The sequence below is a fragment of the Eublepharis macularius genome, chromosome 10, assembly GCF_028583425.1.
Source record: "Eublepharis macularius isolate TG4126 chromosome 10, MPM_Emac_v1.0, whole genome shotgun sequence".
Lineage (NCBI taxonomy): Eukaryota > Metazoa > Chordata > Lepidosauria > Squamata > Eublepharidae > Eublepharis > Eublepharis macularius.
The window spans coordinates 33,588,314-33,600,584 of NC_072799.1; positions in this window are offsets into that span (position 1 = coordinate 33,588,314).

Below are 12,271 nucleotides of genomic sequence, written 5' to 3' on the forward strand. Positions count from 1 at the left end.
TGATGCACATTGGAACAAAAAATCCTAAATTTTACTACATGATGATGGGATCTGAACTGGTTGAGATTGACAAGGAAAGAGATCTTGGTGTTGTAGTGGACAGCTCAACTCACTGTGAGTCAGTGATGAAAAATGCAAACTCCTTGGAGGAGATTATTAGGAAAAAGATTGAAAATAAAATTACCAATATTGTAATGCTCTTGTATGATGCCCCATTAGGATTCCATGTACAGTTCTCATCACCTTATCTCAAAAAGAATGTTGCAGGCTGGGAAAGTGCGGAAGAGGGCAACCAAAATGATTAGTATTAAACTAAAGAGATTAATATTACTCCATATTAACACTATGTTACTATTATGACATTCTGGCAAAGCAGAAGATACATTCCTTCCTAAATGAACATTCTCTGGTTAAGCGACTTCTTTAAATAGAGAAGACAGTGATTGATTCTATGAGCTCCCTCATGTGCTCTGTTTCTGAGCCATGGTTCCTGAATCACACAAAAGACAAAACTATAAAGGATATAAAGACATAAGTAGAGCTTTCTGGACCACTGGTTTATCAGCATACTGTTTCACAACAACCAACCAGTTGCCTTGCAGGACTAAACAAACCAGGCATAGAGACTTTATGCTGCTGCCTCCCAGAACTGGTATTCAGAGGTTTTCTGCCTTCAGTCACCATGATTAGTAGCTACTGATGGAACTCTCCTTCAAGTATCTGTTTGAACCCCCTTTTAAAGCTTTCTATTCTCAAGGCCACCACTACCACCACTGTCTGAAAATTCCACAGTTCAGTTACTCACAAGAAGTATTTCCATTTGTCTGTCCTGTTCCTGAACCTGTCTACTAACAATTTAATTGGATGTTTCCAAGTTCTAATATTATGGGAGAGGGAGAAATGGCTCTCATTATCCAATTTCTCCACCCCATGCCTAATGTTATAAACTTATATCATGTCTCCTCTCAGTTGTCCTCTTTAGACTGAAAAGTCCCAGTCTTTCCAGCTTTTCCTCATAGAAAAGGTGTTCCATCCCCACCCACTCCCAAACTTCTTGGTTGCCCTTTTCTGTACTTCTTCCAGCTCCACAAACTTAGGAATTTTTTTGGTTCCAATATGTATCGCCTTACACTAACCCATGTAAGCTTTATTTGCCATGTTGTTATCCACTCCCCTATTTAGAGAGATCATCCTGTATCTCTTCAAAATCCATCTTGATTTTCACCATTCTGAACAATTTGATATTATCTGTAAACTTGGCTACTACGCTTCTCCCCCCTCCCAAGTGCCAAATAATTTATGAACAAATTAAATAGGACCAGTCCAGTGCTGATTCTTGAGGGACCCTACTGCTTACTTTCCTCTTCTGAGAGAACTGCTCATGTATTCCTGCTCTGTTTCGTGCCATTTAACCAACTTTTAATCCATAAGAGGATACATCTCTTATCCCATGCTTGCTTGTTTACTTACTCAGAGTCAGCGATCTTTTGTGAAACACCTTGTCAACAGCCTTTTGTAAATCTAACTACATGATGTCTACTGAATTGCCCTTATACACATGCTTGTGCAACTCACTAAAAGAACTCTAAGAGGTTGGTGAAGAAATACAGTAAATAATTAAAGGATGTGAATTTTCTTTTTTAATAGTAAAAAATGGAGTCTGAAAAAGAGACTGCCAAAAGTAGATTTTCAGGATTTGGGTGGGGAAAAATAGACCTTCTTAAAGAAATTTTTGTGGAATAAACTTCAGTTCCACCTTCTGCCATTTAATCCATCCCATTTTGGTTTCTCCTTTTCCCACTCTTAGATCTCTGGTATGAAAAACAGGTTTGCTATATAAGCAATCATTTTTCATATATGGCACTTGGTGCTACAGCCATGTATTTCTACAAGTGTTTACATTTTTCACTTTAAACAGTCCCAGAACATTATTTCATGTGGAGCAGATAATATTCACAATTTTGAAAGCTTCATTTGACCTGATTTGATTGCATGTAATTTCTCATTAGTGAATGCAATATATGGCTAAGAAAAATAGGACCTGGGCAGACATCATTAATTGGATGCAGAAAGAAGGAATTGTCATTGCTGGGAATTTAATGCCATCCCAACTCCTTTTCCAGTTGCAGAAGGACCACTATTGCTAATAGACTTCAGAGCTCGAAATAAATAAATCTTTGGAATCCTGTTGCATCTCTTGGGGTGTGACATTTGACAGTCTTTTATAGCGCCGAACGAAACAAGTTTGTGAGCTGGAATTCAATTGTGGGGTATTGATTCCTTGCATCAGTCATTATTCCCTGCTGATTGACAGCTGAAAATTGGTTACGTTAAGTATTTCATATGTTATATTGGCTGACATTTGCTTGCCTGCTCCTGTGTCAATATTGTTGTAAAGATCTCCAGCTCTATGAGATAGCAATATACACTGACTGTGGCTTTTGTGTGATGTTCCAGTGTTTTTCCTGACATAATTTAAGACATATTAAAAACCAGCAGCATCTTCCCTCTTGAGAAGCTTAATGCCAATATTATTGTCTTCCAGGGGAAGATCATGTATGCTCATAATCGGGTGCTAATTTCCACCCATATGCTCATGTTTAGGCATTAGGCACTATAACTGTAAAACTGAGCCCGATTGATTGATTCATGTCAAGCCTCATCTCAGCTCATGCAGTGGAAAGTCATCCAGCTGACCCTTTTTACACTAAAAAAAAGAGATTTGTGTTCCTTTCTTTCACCTGGAACCATCAAATTGACTGAATAATCTGTAATACATTAGTGCTGACATTTGTTAGGCGAGAATTAAACAAGAGACAGTAATCATTCCCCTGAATAAAAATTGTGTTTGATTTCCAGCCGAGTTCTATTAAACGAATGATAGAGTTGTCTGCTTCAAAAGCAGGGAATGGTGAATATTCTTGCGCATAATGAGTAGCATTAACGCTTTCATGACCCAGAATCACCATTTCCACAGCTTTCCTGATGGAGCTGGACTCAGGCTTAAGGATTTTGAACCAAAATGAGTCTTGGGTGGTCAGCAAATAAATCATAAAATTAATAGAGCAAAGCACTGTCTGCCAACTTTGTTTTATTGATAGGAATTCCCAGAAATTCTTAAAGAATAAATTCTTTGAGATCTAATTATTTAATAATCAGTTGTCTTACAATTATTCTCATATGAGTCAAATTCAGTGGCGCAAAAAAATGAAATAAAATCACATCAATAGCCCTTTGCATGCAAGAACAGTTTCCAGACACACTGTTTTAGAATACACCATTTTACACCAATCTGCATGGGGTTGTATGCTGAGATTACAGTGCTATAATTAATTATAATGCAAGTAGCATCAGAAAATTCCCATCTGATGGTAATTCCAATACTGACAAAGTGTTTTGTTATTAGCTGTGTTAAGGCTCTGGTAAGCTGGAACTAGCATTATACACATCTCAGGTCTAAAATAGTTGTAGCTGTAGTTACTCTGTATAATTAAGTGCCATCAAGTCACAATCAATTTATGGAGATCCCATGAAGTTCCACCTCATGGACTTTTCAAGGCAAGAGAAGAACAGAGGTGGTTTGCCATTGCCTCTGCACAGCAACCCTGGTCTTCCTTGGTGGTCTCCCATCAAAGTACTGACCACAGCTGACCCTGCTTAGCTTCCAAGCTCTGACAAGCTTGGTCTAGTCTGGGATATTTAGGCTGCTACTTATTCCATGTACAATCCCAAAAAAGTTGCATCATCTGCTCCAGGAAAAACAATGAAAGAAATAAAATACCACATAAATATTACACAAGGAAGTATATCACAGGCCAACAAGTTTAAAACCAAATTGGTCTAAGAGCTGGCATTGCTTAGTGATTATAGTGTTAGCCTAGGATCTGGGGACAACTACGTTCAAAAGCCCACCCTGCCATGGAAGCTGGCCAGGTGACCTTGGGCGCATAACATTCCCTCAGCCTAATCTACCTAATAATGTTGCAGAATTGGTGGATAACGATGTTCCAATTAGGGGGAAAATGACATATATATGTATTTTTAAATCTTCAGGATGCCTGTTATTTTCTATTTTAGTGTCTTCTGAGGACTATTATGTATGGATTTAAACAAGATGGGTCGTAATAAATATTGTTGTGAAGCACTGATTTGAAATTTTGGCACTCTTCCCCCCCTTTGTACACAAACCATACTTTTCAAAATCATTCAGTGGCATTCCAGATTGCACAGGAAACAGACGTTGCTGTTTGGTTGTGAATTCTCACAATTATTTGTTCTACTGACAGTTGACCTTTGGAGATCACCTCATGGTTCTGTTCCAGATGGGATAGTGGTCTCTGAAACAGATCAGCAATCATTCTGATTGCTAGCTAGCACAGTCAAAAATCAGATCTACTGAACACATGCTGGTCTGCTAAGATGTGTAGAAGTGAACATATAACTGTGCTACAATTCTAGGCACACATTTAGTAGCACTTATTTCTGAGCAAACACGCATAATATCAAAATCTGCATCAATGTTTGGTACTTTCTTTGCTTCTAAAGTAGCTATCCGTCCTGCTGCCTGCTCTTCAGGATTCCTTTCAATATACTAGTTTCTGTACAAAGCTATTGGAGACACACAAATTGACAATAAGGATTATGCCCTGGTGGATCATAAGGGTCATAAGAACAAAAAAGTACCTTAAGTGTTGTTCTTGGCAATGGACTACCACATCTAGTATATGGGAATGAAGCTCCGGTCTCTGTTAGAGTGGTCATTCACTTCCATACCTTTAGTGAACACCCCAAAGTGTTTATCATTCATTTGTTTTTAACAATGCAAGAGCACAAAACACACAATCAATATAGGCCCACATAGGCGAACCCTCAAGTGCTTTTGCTGATTGATTCTCATAAAGACTAGTAAGGTTTAAAATTACTGTTACTAGAAAAAAACTGTTAAAACAATCACTGCTTCATAGATTTCTTTAAAGTATCCTTTATATGAAATATGAAAGTACTATTGTTTTTTCACAGCAATAGATTTGTCATTAAGCTTCTTCTTCCTGCAAGCAGGTAATTTCAGACTAAATGATACTATTCTCTTTGGATAATTGTTCATCACGTGGTCACCTCTCAACTGTTAATTAATAATATCATGGTTTACAAACAGTAAATATCCCAGGTATCAGAATCCACAAGGCTGTAACATATCCTTGTTATAGTGATTATTTCTGTGAATTATATTGCATTAGTTTAATCCTTAAATACCAGTGAACAATTTCCTACGTAATCCAAATTTAGTCTTTCTTTGAACAATCTTTGTATGGACCCAATATTGGACTGTTAATTATTCAGCTTTAGCTGAAGAACAGTGCAAAAACTAGTCCTGCTGCAGTAACCAGATTAAAAATTACCTTAAGAGTACTTTTGGGTAGAGGTGGGCACGATCCCAAAAAAATTACCGATTAAGCTGATCGGGGATAGGCGCTGGCAACAACCCCAAATCACTGATCCACACTGATCATCTCCCATTTCCTATCCGTGGATCAGATCGGGGATGCCAAAGTGGAGGGTGCCCCGCTGTTCCCAGCTATGTGAGAAGGTGGGTGGTGGCGGCGACTGCCGGGCCTGGCGGGCACGGGGAGGCAGCAACGAGCCACCTCCCCTCAGGGAGGGGACGTTCACACACACACACACACACACACTTAGAGCAGAGGGGGGGAGTTTTTAACCCGTCCCTGCCTCTCCAAATAGAGAGAGACACCCCGTCAACATGTTTCAGCCAGCTTTTTTAAAAAAGCAGGGACAGAATCCTCCATTCCTCCCCACCCGATTTTAAAAGCAAGCAGCTAGTCTTCCAAAAGCATATTTTAAACACACACACAGAGCCGTTAATGAGGTTTTCCCACAAAATACAGTGTTTTAAAAACAGGTTAAAAACAGAGAGTGACAGACAGAAAAACAGCCATTCCTCCTACAAAACCCCATTTTTTTAAAAAACAAAAAACGTTTGGAGTGCCCATGGCTACAGAACACCCCCTTCCCCCTCCCTCCCCTGGGTCTCTTCTCCCAACTGGTGAGTGCGTTGCTGCTCCATGGTTGGAAGGAAGCCCTGCTAATCAAGGAAAGCTGGGCTTCCATTCGGGTTTCCAGGGCAACAGAAGGAGGGCAAACACAGCTCAGGCATTCCCCTGGCTCTGTTGCCCCGGGAATAGATTACTTGTGCCTGATTGTCTGCATCCCCAATCAGATCCCAATGGCCCGAATCAAGCCCTGATGAAGCCCCCCCCCAAATGCTGGATCGGTCGCCATGGACGGCACCGATCCCCCGGGTCCTGATCGCGCGAACGCCATTATCGTGGGTATTTTTCTATTGTAATGCCGATCGTGCCCATCTCTACTTTTGGGTATATAGCTACTGATGTAGTTTAGCAATCAGATTACAGAATCTATTTTGTGGCTGTCCTAGATATTCAATTAATTTTAAAAACAGAAATTGAAATGTTTGAACTACTGTTTCTAAAACTGTTTTTACCAAGGTATTTCTGAGATAACCCAAGAGTACAGAGAGGGAGGCCAGCTAGAATTGAATAGGGTTTTTTAAAGTGATAAATTTATTACCCACAGCAGAAATGACTGTTGCTTACTTTAAAATGAAAAGCATATTGTTTCCCTGAGCCTGCTGGAAATGTGGGGAGGGCGGAATAAAAATCGGAAATAAATTAAAAAATTGAAATAAATAAATATCTGAATGGTTTTCTAGGCTATATGACCTAGCAATCGTGTCAAAGCTTACTTATTATGAATGGAGTCAGTAGAGATAGGTAAATAATAAGTTTATCATTGAAAGATAGTGCTTATTTATCTTGTTTGGAAATGTCAAGTCCAAATTTATTGGTTTTCAATTATTTGGTATAATGCTTGTACTTTAAACTTTGCATTTTTTGTAGTACATAAGTAAAAAATATTTGCAGCAAAACTATAGAAGTTATCAGGTTTAGCTTTCATTAAATGAACTGGAGAGGAATGGGTGTACATTCTTCTGAAATTTAGAGAACTGGGTTTGGTAAAGATGTGTGCACATATACGTGCAGGTATGTGTGTATCATCTCGCTAACACTGATCTGCCATTTTCCCAGACTTTATGTCCTCTTTAGAGAAGTACACATGGCAGAAGATCCTCCATCATCATACATCCATTGCTTGGATTTCTGCTTTGTGACAAAGTTAAGAGCAGAAACTCTCTGTCTAGAAAAATAATGGTACCCTTAGCTGGCACTGTATTTGCAGATAACACCATCCATGAACTATTCAAGAGAATTGGAGATCTATGTCAACAAGTAATATGGTATTACAATGTGGAACTGCAACTTTTAAAAAAATTCTGAAGATTTTTCATTTTAGTTTTTATATAGAAAAAATCAGGGGAGACACAAATTGTTGTGTGGGAGCATCTAATTTTTCCTCAACCACTATTTCCTATTCCCTTTTCCTGAAAGCTCCCATAGCCTTATTTTCCTTCTTCCTTCTCTCCTTCCCACTCACCCATCAACTTTTATCTCCCTTCCTGTTTTCAGCTTTCCTTCCTTCCTTTTCCCTTGACAGCCTCTACCTGGGGAAACTCTGTGCAGTTCCATCTGCCAGGCTTTGTTGCATGCAGTATTGGCCACCAGGCTGGGCTGGGCTCAGTGTATGGCAGGGAATACTCAAGGACTTACGTATTTCCGCCAGTATCCCTTTCTCCATGCTATTTCCTCTGGTCCTTTTCCTAGAAGCCCCCATATCCCCACCTTTCACTGCTTCCTTCTCTCTTTCCCACCCACCAACTGACCTACCTTTTATCTGCACCTCCATCTAACTATATTGATTATTTATTTACTTCATTTATATCCTGTTGTTTTTGTTATCCACCTTTCTCCACAATGGGGACCCAAAGCAGCTGATATCATTCTCCTCTTCTCCATCTTATCCTCAAAACAGCCCTGTGAGGTAGGTTAGGCTAGTATGATAAAAAGATTAAGAGGACTAATGATGAGCAGGAAGGGGCACATATTAATTTGGGGCACCCATTAATTTGCAGGTGGGCAAAAATAAAGCACTCAGGGAACATAAATCATGGATTCTGATGTCTCTGCACTAATGCACAGAGCATGGAAAACAAACAAGAGGAAGTCTTAATACAGGAAGGGAACGGTGTCCTAATAGGCACTGAACTGGGATGAGACTCACAATTGGAATATTAGGCCTGAGAGGTACAACTTGTTTAAAAGAAATAGACTAATAAGGACAGGGGCATCATTATATGTCATGGATGTATATACTTGTGAGGAAATACACAAATCTGAGCATGGAAGGTCAGCTGAGAGCCTCTGGGTAAAAATAAAAGGAGAAAAGAAATAATAGGGACATTATGGTAGAGTCCAGATTACAAAATTTTCAAAGCGATGGGACATAGTGGTCATTGGAGATTTCAGAGTCAAACTCACCTAAAAATGTTACGTCTAATACATTCCTGACCTGTCTTGCTAACAACTTCATCTTCCAGAAGGTCGATAAGGAAACAAGGGGGTCTGCTATCTTAGACCTGACTCTCACAAACAAGGGAGAATTGGTTGATGAGGTGAAAGTAGTGAGCACCCTGGGTAATAGTGACCACCATGTAATTTTGGAACTTAAGATCTTTTGTAAGGAAAAAGTTGAACGTAGTCAGACGAATTGGTTGTATTCTAGAAAAGCTAATTTTAACAAGCTCAAAGTTATGCTGAGTAGAATCCCATAGTGAGAAACATTCAAGGAAAAGGTGGGAGTTTCTTAAAAGCAAGATATTGAAGACACAATCACAAACTATTCCTATGAGAAAGAAAACTAGGAGGAACTTTAAGAAGCCAGAGTGGCTCCATATACAGCTTTCTAAAGATATAGAAAATTAAAAAGACACATTTAAGGAATGGAAGAAGGGCCATATATCCAAGGACGAATATAAACAAATGTCCAGAGCTTGTAGGGAGAGTGTTAGAAAGGCTAAATCTCAATATGAGCTTAGGTTAGCAAGAGATGCTGAACACACCACAAAAAAGGGTTCTTCTGAGCAAGAAAAAGAACACGGAAGTAGTAGCCCCCCCCCCCCCCCGTGGGGAGAAGAAAAGGGAATTTTAATTGGTGATAAAGAGAGGGTAGAACTGCTCAATTCCGACTTTGTCTTGGTCTTCTCTTGCAAGGGAAACTGTACTCAACCTGGCAAATGAAGCACACATAATAATAACAGCAACATTTGATTTATATACCACCCTTCAGGACAACTTAACACCCACTCACAGCAGTTTACAAAGTGTGTTGTTATTATCCTCACAACAATCACCCTGTGAGGTGGGTGGGGCTGAGAGAGCTCTGAGAGAGCTGTGACTGATCCAAGGTCACCCAGCTGGCTTCAAGCAGAGGAATGGGGAATCAAACCAGGTTCTCCAGACTGGAGTCCTGCTGCTCTTAACCACTACACCAAACTGGCTCTCTGATTTCAGTAAGGCTTTAGATAAGGTTCCACATGATATTCTCATTGACGAGTTGGTAAAATGTGGTTTGGATCTTAATAATGTTATGTGGATTTGTAACTGCTTGAGAGTTCACACCCAAAGAGTGCTTGTAAATGGTTCCTCATCCTCTTGGAGAGGAGGTGCAAGTGGCCTTTATTAGTTGTACGCTTTTCTTTTTCCTTTCAGTACTATCTTTTAAACTTTTTCACAATAAAAAAATTGTAACTGAAAAAAAGAGAGAGGAGGCACAAGTGGAGTGCCTCAGGGATCTGTCCTGGGCCCTGTGTTGTTCAAAATCTTTTTAAATGACTTGGATGAAGGAATAGGAGGGATACTCATTACATTTGTAGATGGTCCTAAATTGGAAGGAGTAGCAAATACAGTAGAAGTCAGAATCAAGATTCAGGATTATAGAAAAACTGAGCTAGAAAGCTAGGCTAAAATTAATAAAGTGAACTTCAACAGGGAGAAATGTAAAGTTTTACATTTATGAAGGAAAAGTTAAATCCATAATTATAGGATGAGGGAGCCTTGTCTTGGCAGTTGTACATGTGAAAAGGATCTAGGGGTCTTAGTAGATCATACTCTCAGTCAGCAGTGTGACGCAGTAGCTAAAAAGGCAGATGTGATTATAGGCTGTATTAACAGAATCATAGTGTCCATATCACAAGAAGTGATTGTATCCCTCTACTCTACTCTGGGTAGCCTCACTTGGAGTACTGTGTTCATTTTGGGGCACCACAGTTTAAGAAGGAAGTTGACAAGCTGGAACATGTCCAAAGGAGGGCAACAAAGATGGTGAGGGGTCTGGAGACCAAGTCCTTTGAGGAAAGGATGAAGGCCTGTTTCTCCTGGAGAGGAGTTGACTGACAGGTAATATAATAGCCATCTTCAAGTATATGAAGGCTGTCACATAGAGGATGGAGCGGAGTTGTTTTCTGTTGCCCCAGAGGGTTGAACCAGAACCAATAGGTTAAAATTAAATCAAAAGAGTTTTCAGCTAAACATTAGGAAGAACTTCCTGACAGTTAGAGCAGTTCCTCAGTGGAACAGGCATCCTTGGGAGGTGGTGGGCTCTCCTTCTTTGGAGGTTTTTAAACAGAAGCTAGATGGTCACCTGTCAGCAATGCTGATTCTATTGGCCAAGAATCCTGGAGATTTTTTGTCTTCCTCTGGGCGTAGAGTATTGTTTATTGGGCAAGTGTGTGTGGGGGGGGGGGGTAGCTGTGAATGTCCTGCATTGTGCAGGGGGTTGGACTTAGGGATCCCAGGACCCTGGTGAGGGTGCGGGATTCCCTACTCCCACCCTCTACCCGCTGCCACCACACACTTGACTGACACGGGGAAGGAAGAATAGGCCTCCCGGGCACACTCGCAGCAGGCATCCAGGTCAGGACATCCCCAGCCTTAACATATCTTTAATGGCATCTGTCGCAAACCATCATCTAGCTCAGGCTGGGGCTGAACTTCCTCTACCCTAAGGTAAAACCTCTCACCAAGCATATGAAGCCCTGGGTGGAAGACCTCTCCTCGCCTACAGACAGCCCCCCAACCTGAAATGACTTCTCACTTACAATCATGAATCAGCTAGCAGAGTCACCAGCACAGGTACCAGGCCCTGCAACAGACCCAGATGCCAGCTCTGCCCCTATATCTACCCAGGGAATACAATTACAGGACCCAATGGCATCAACTACAGTGTCTCTGGCTCTTACAGCTGCTCATCCTCCAATGTGATATATGTCCTCATGTGCCAACAATGTCCATCTACTCTGTACATTGGACAAACCAGCCAACCTCTGCGCAAAAGAATAAATGGACACAAATCTGACATTAAAAATGGCAACATCCAGAAACCAGTGGAAGAACACTTCAATCTACCAGGACATTCCATCAAAGACTTAAAGGTCACTGTAGTTCAACAGAAACCTTTCAAAACCAAAATCCAGTGGGAAGCTGCTGAATTGGAATTCATATGTAAATTTGACTCAGTCAAACTGGGATTGAATAGAGACTATGATTGGTTATCACATTATCAGAAGTAACTGACTTCCTTAACAGAAGCAAACTGATCTCCATATCAGAAGCTACTGTTTGCATTTACTCCGCCCTCCCCTCTCCACCTATATATCTGACCAGTTTCTTCTTGCCCTCCATGCATCTGACGAAGAGAACTGTGATTCTCGAAAGCTTATGCTACAATAAAGTTGGTTAGTCTTAAAGGTGCTACTGGACTCTTTTTGATTTTACTTCTTCTCAAGTGTTCCACTTTTAATATACAGACAGCATGACCTCCCCTCTTCTGCAGACCTTAGGGTACTCCACTGAGTCAACACCCTTTTTAGATACTGGGCAGGAGTTATAGTTATGCCCAAGCTATAACCCTGTTCTTTGTGCCGAAGGGGAGGCTCCTTTCCACCCATGTTCTTGGCACACTACAATTCCCAGATCTCTTGTGTCTATGCAGAAGTTGGACTGAAAGTGTTTCATAAACGTTATGATTTCTCTTGTAAGGGTACACCTTCCCTTTCCTTCCTCACACAGAACACTCTGGCTGACTCTCTCCGGTCAGAAGCCAGACCTTAACTCCTTTCACTCTTCAGTTTACTCCAACTGGTAGCACCCACTGTCACCTCAACATTCCATCACCATTTGCCACTTCAGGCTAGCCACAAAGGGGGGGGGGATGTCAATCATCCTTCCCTCTTTATTGCCCGGCAATCCCAGCATTTGAAGCTGAGTCCATCACAGTATCT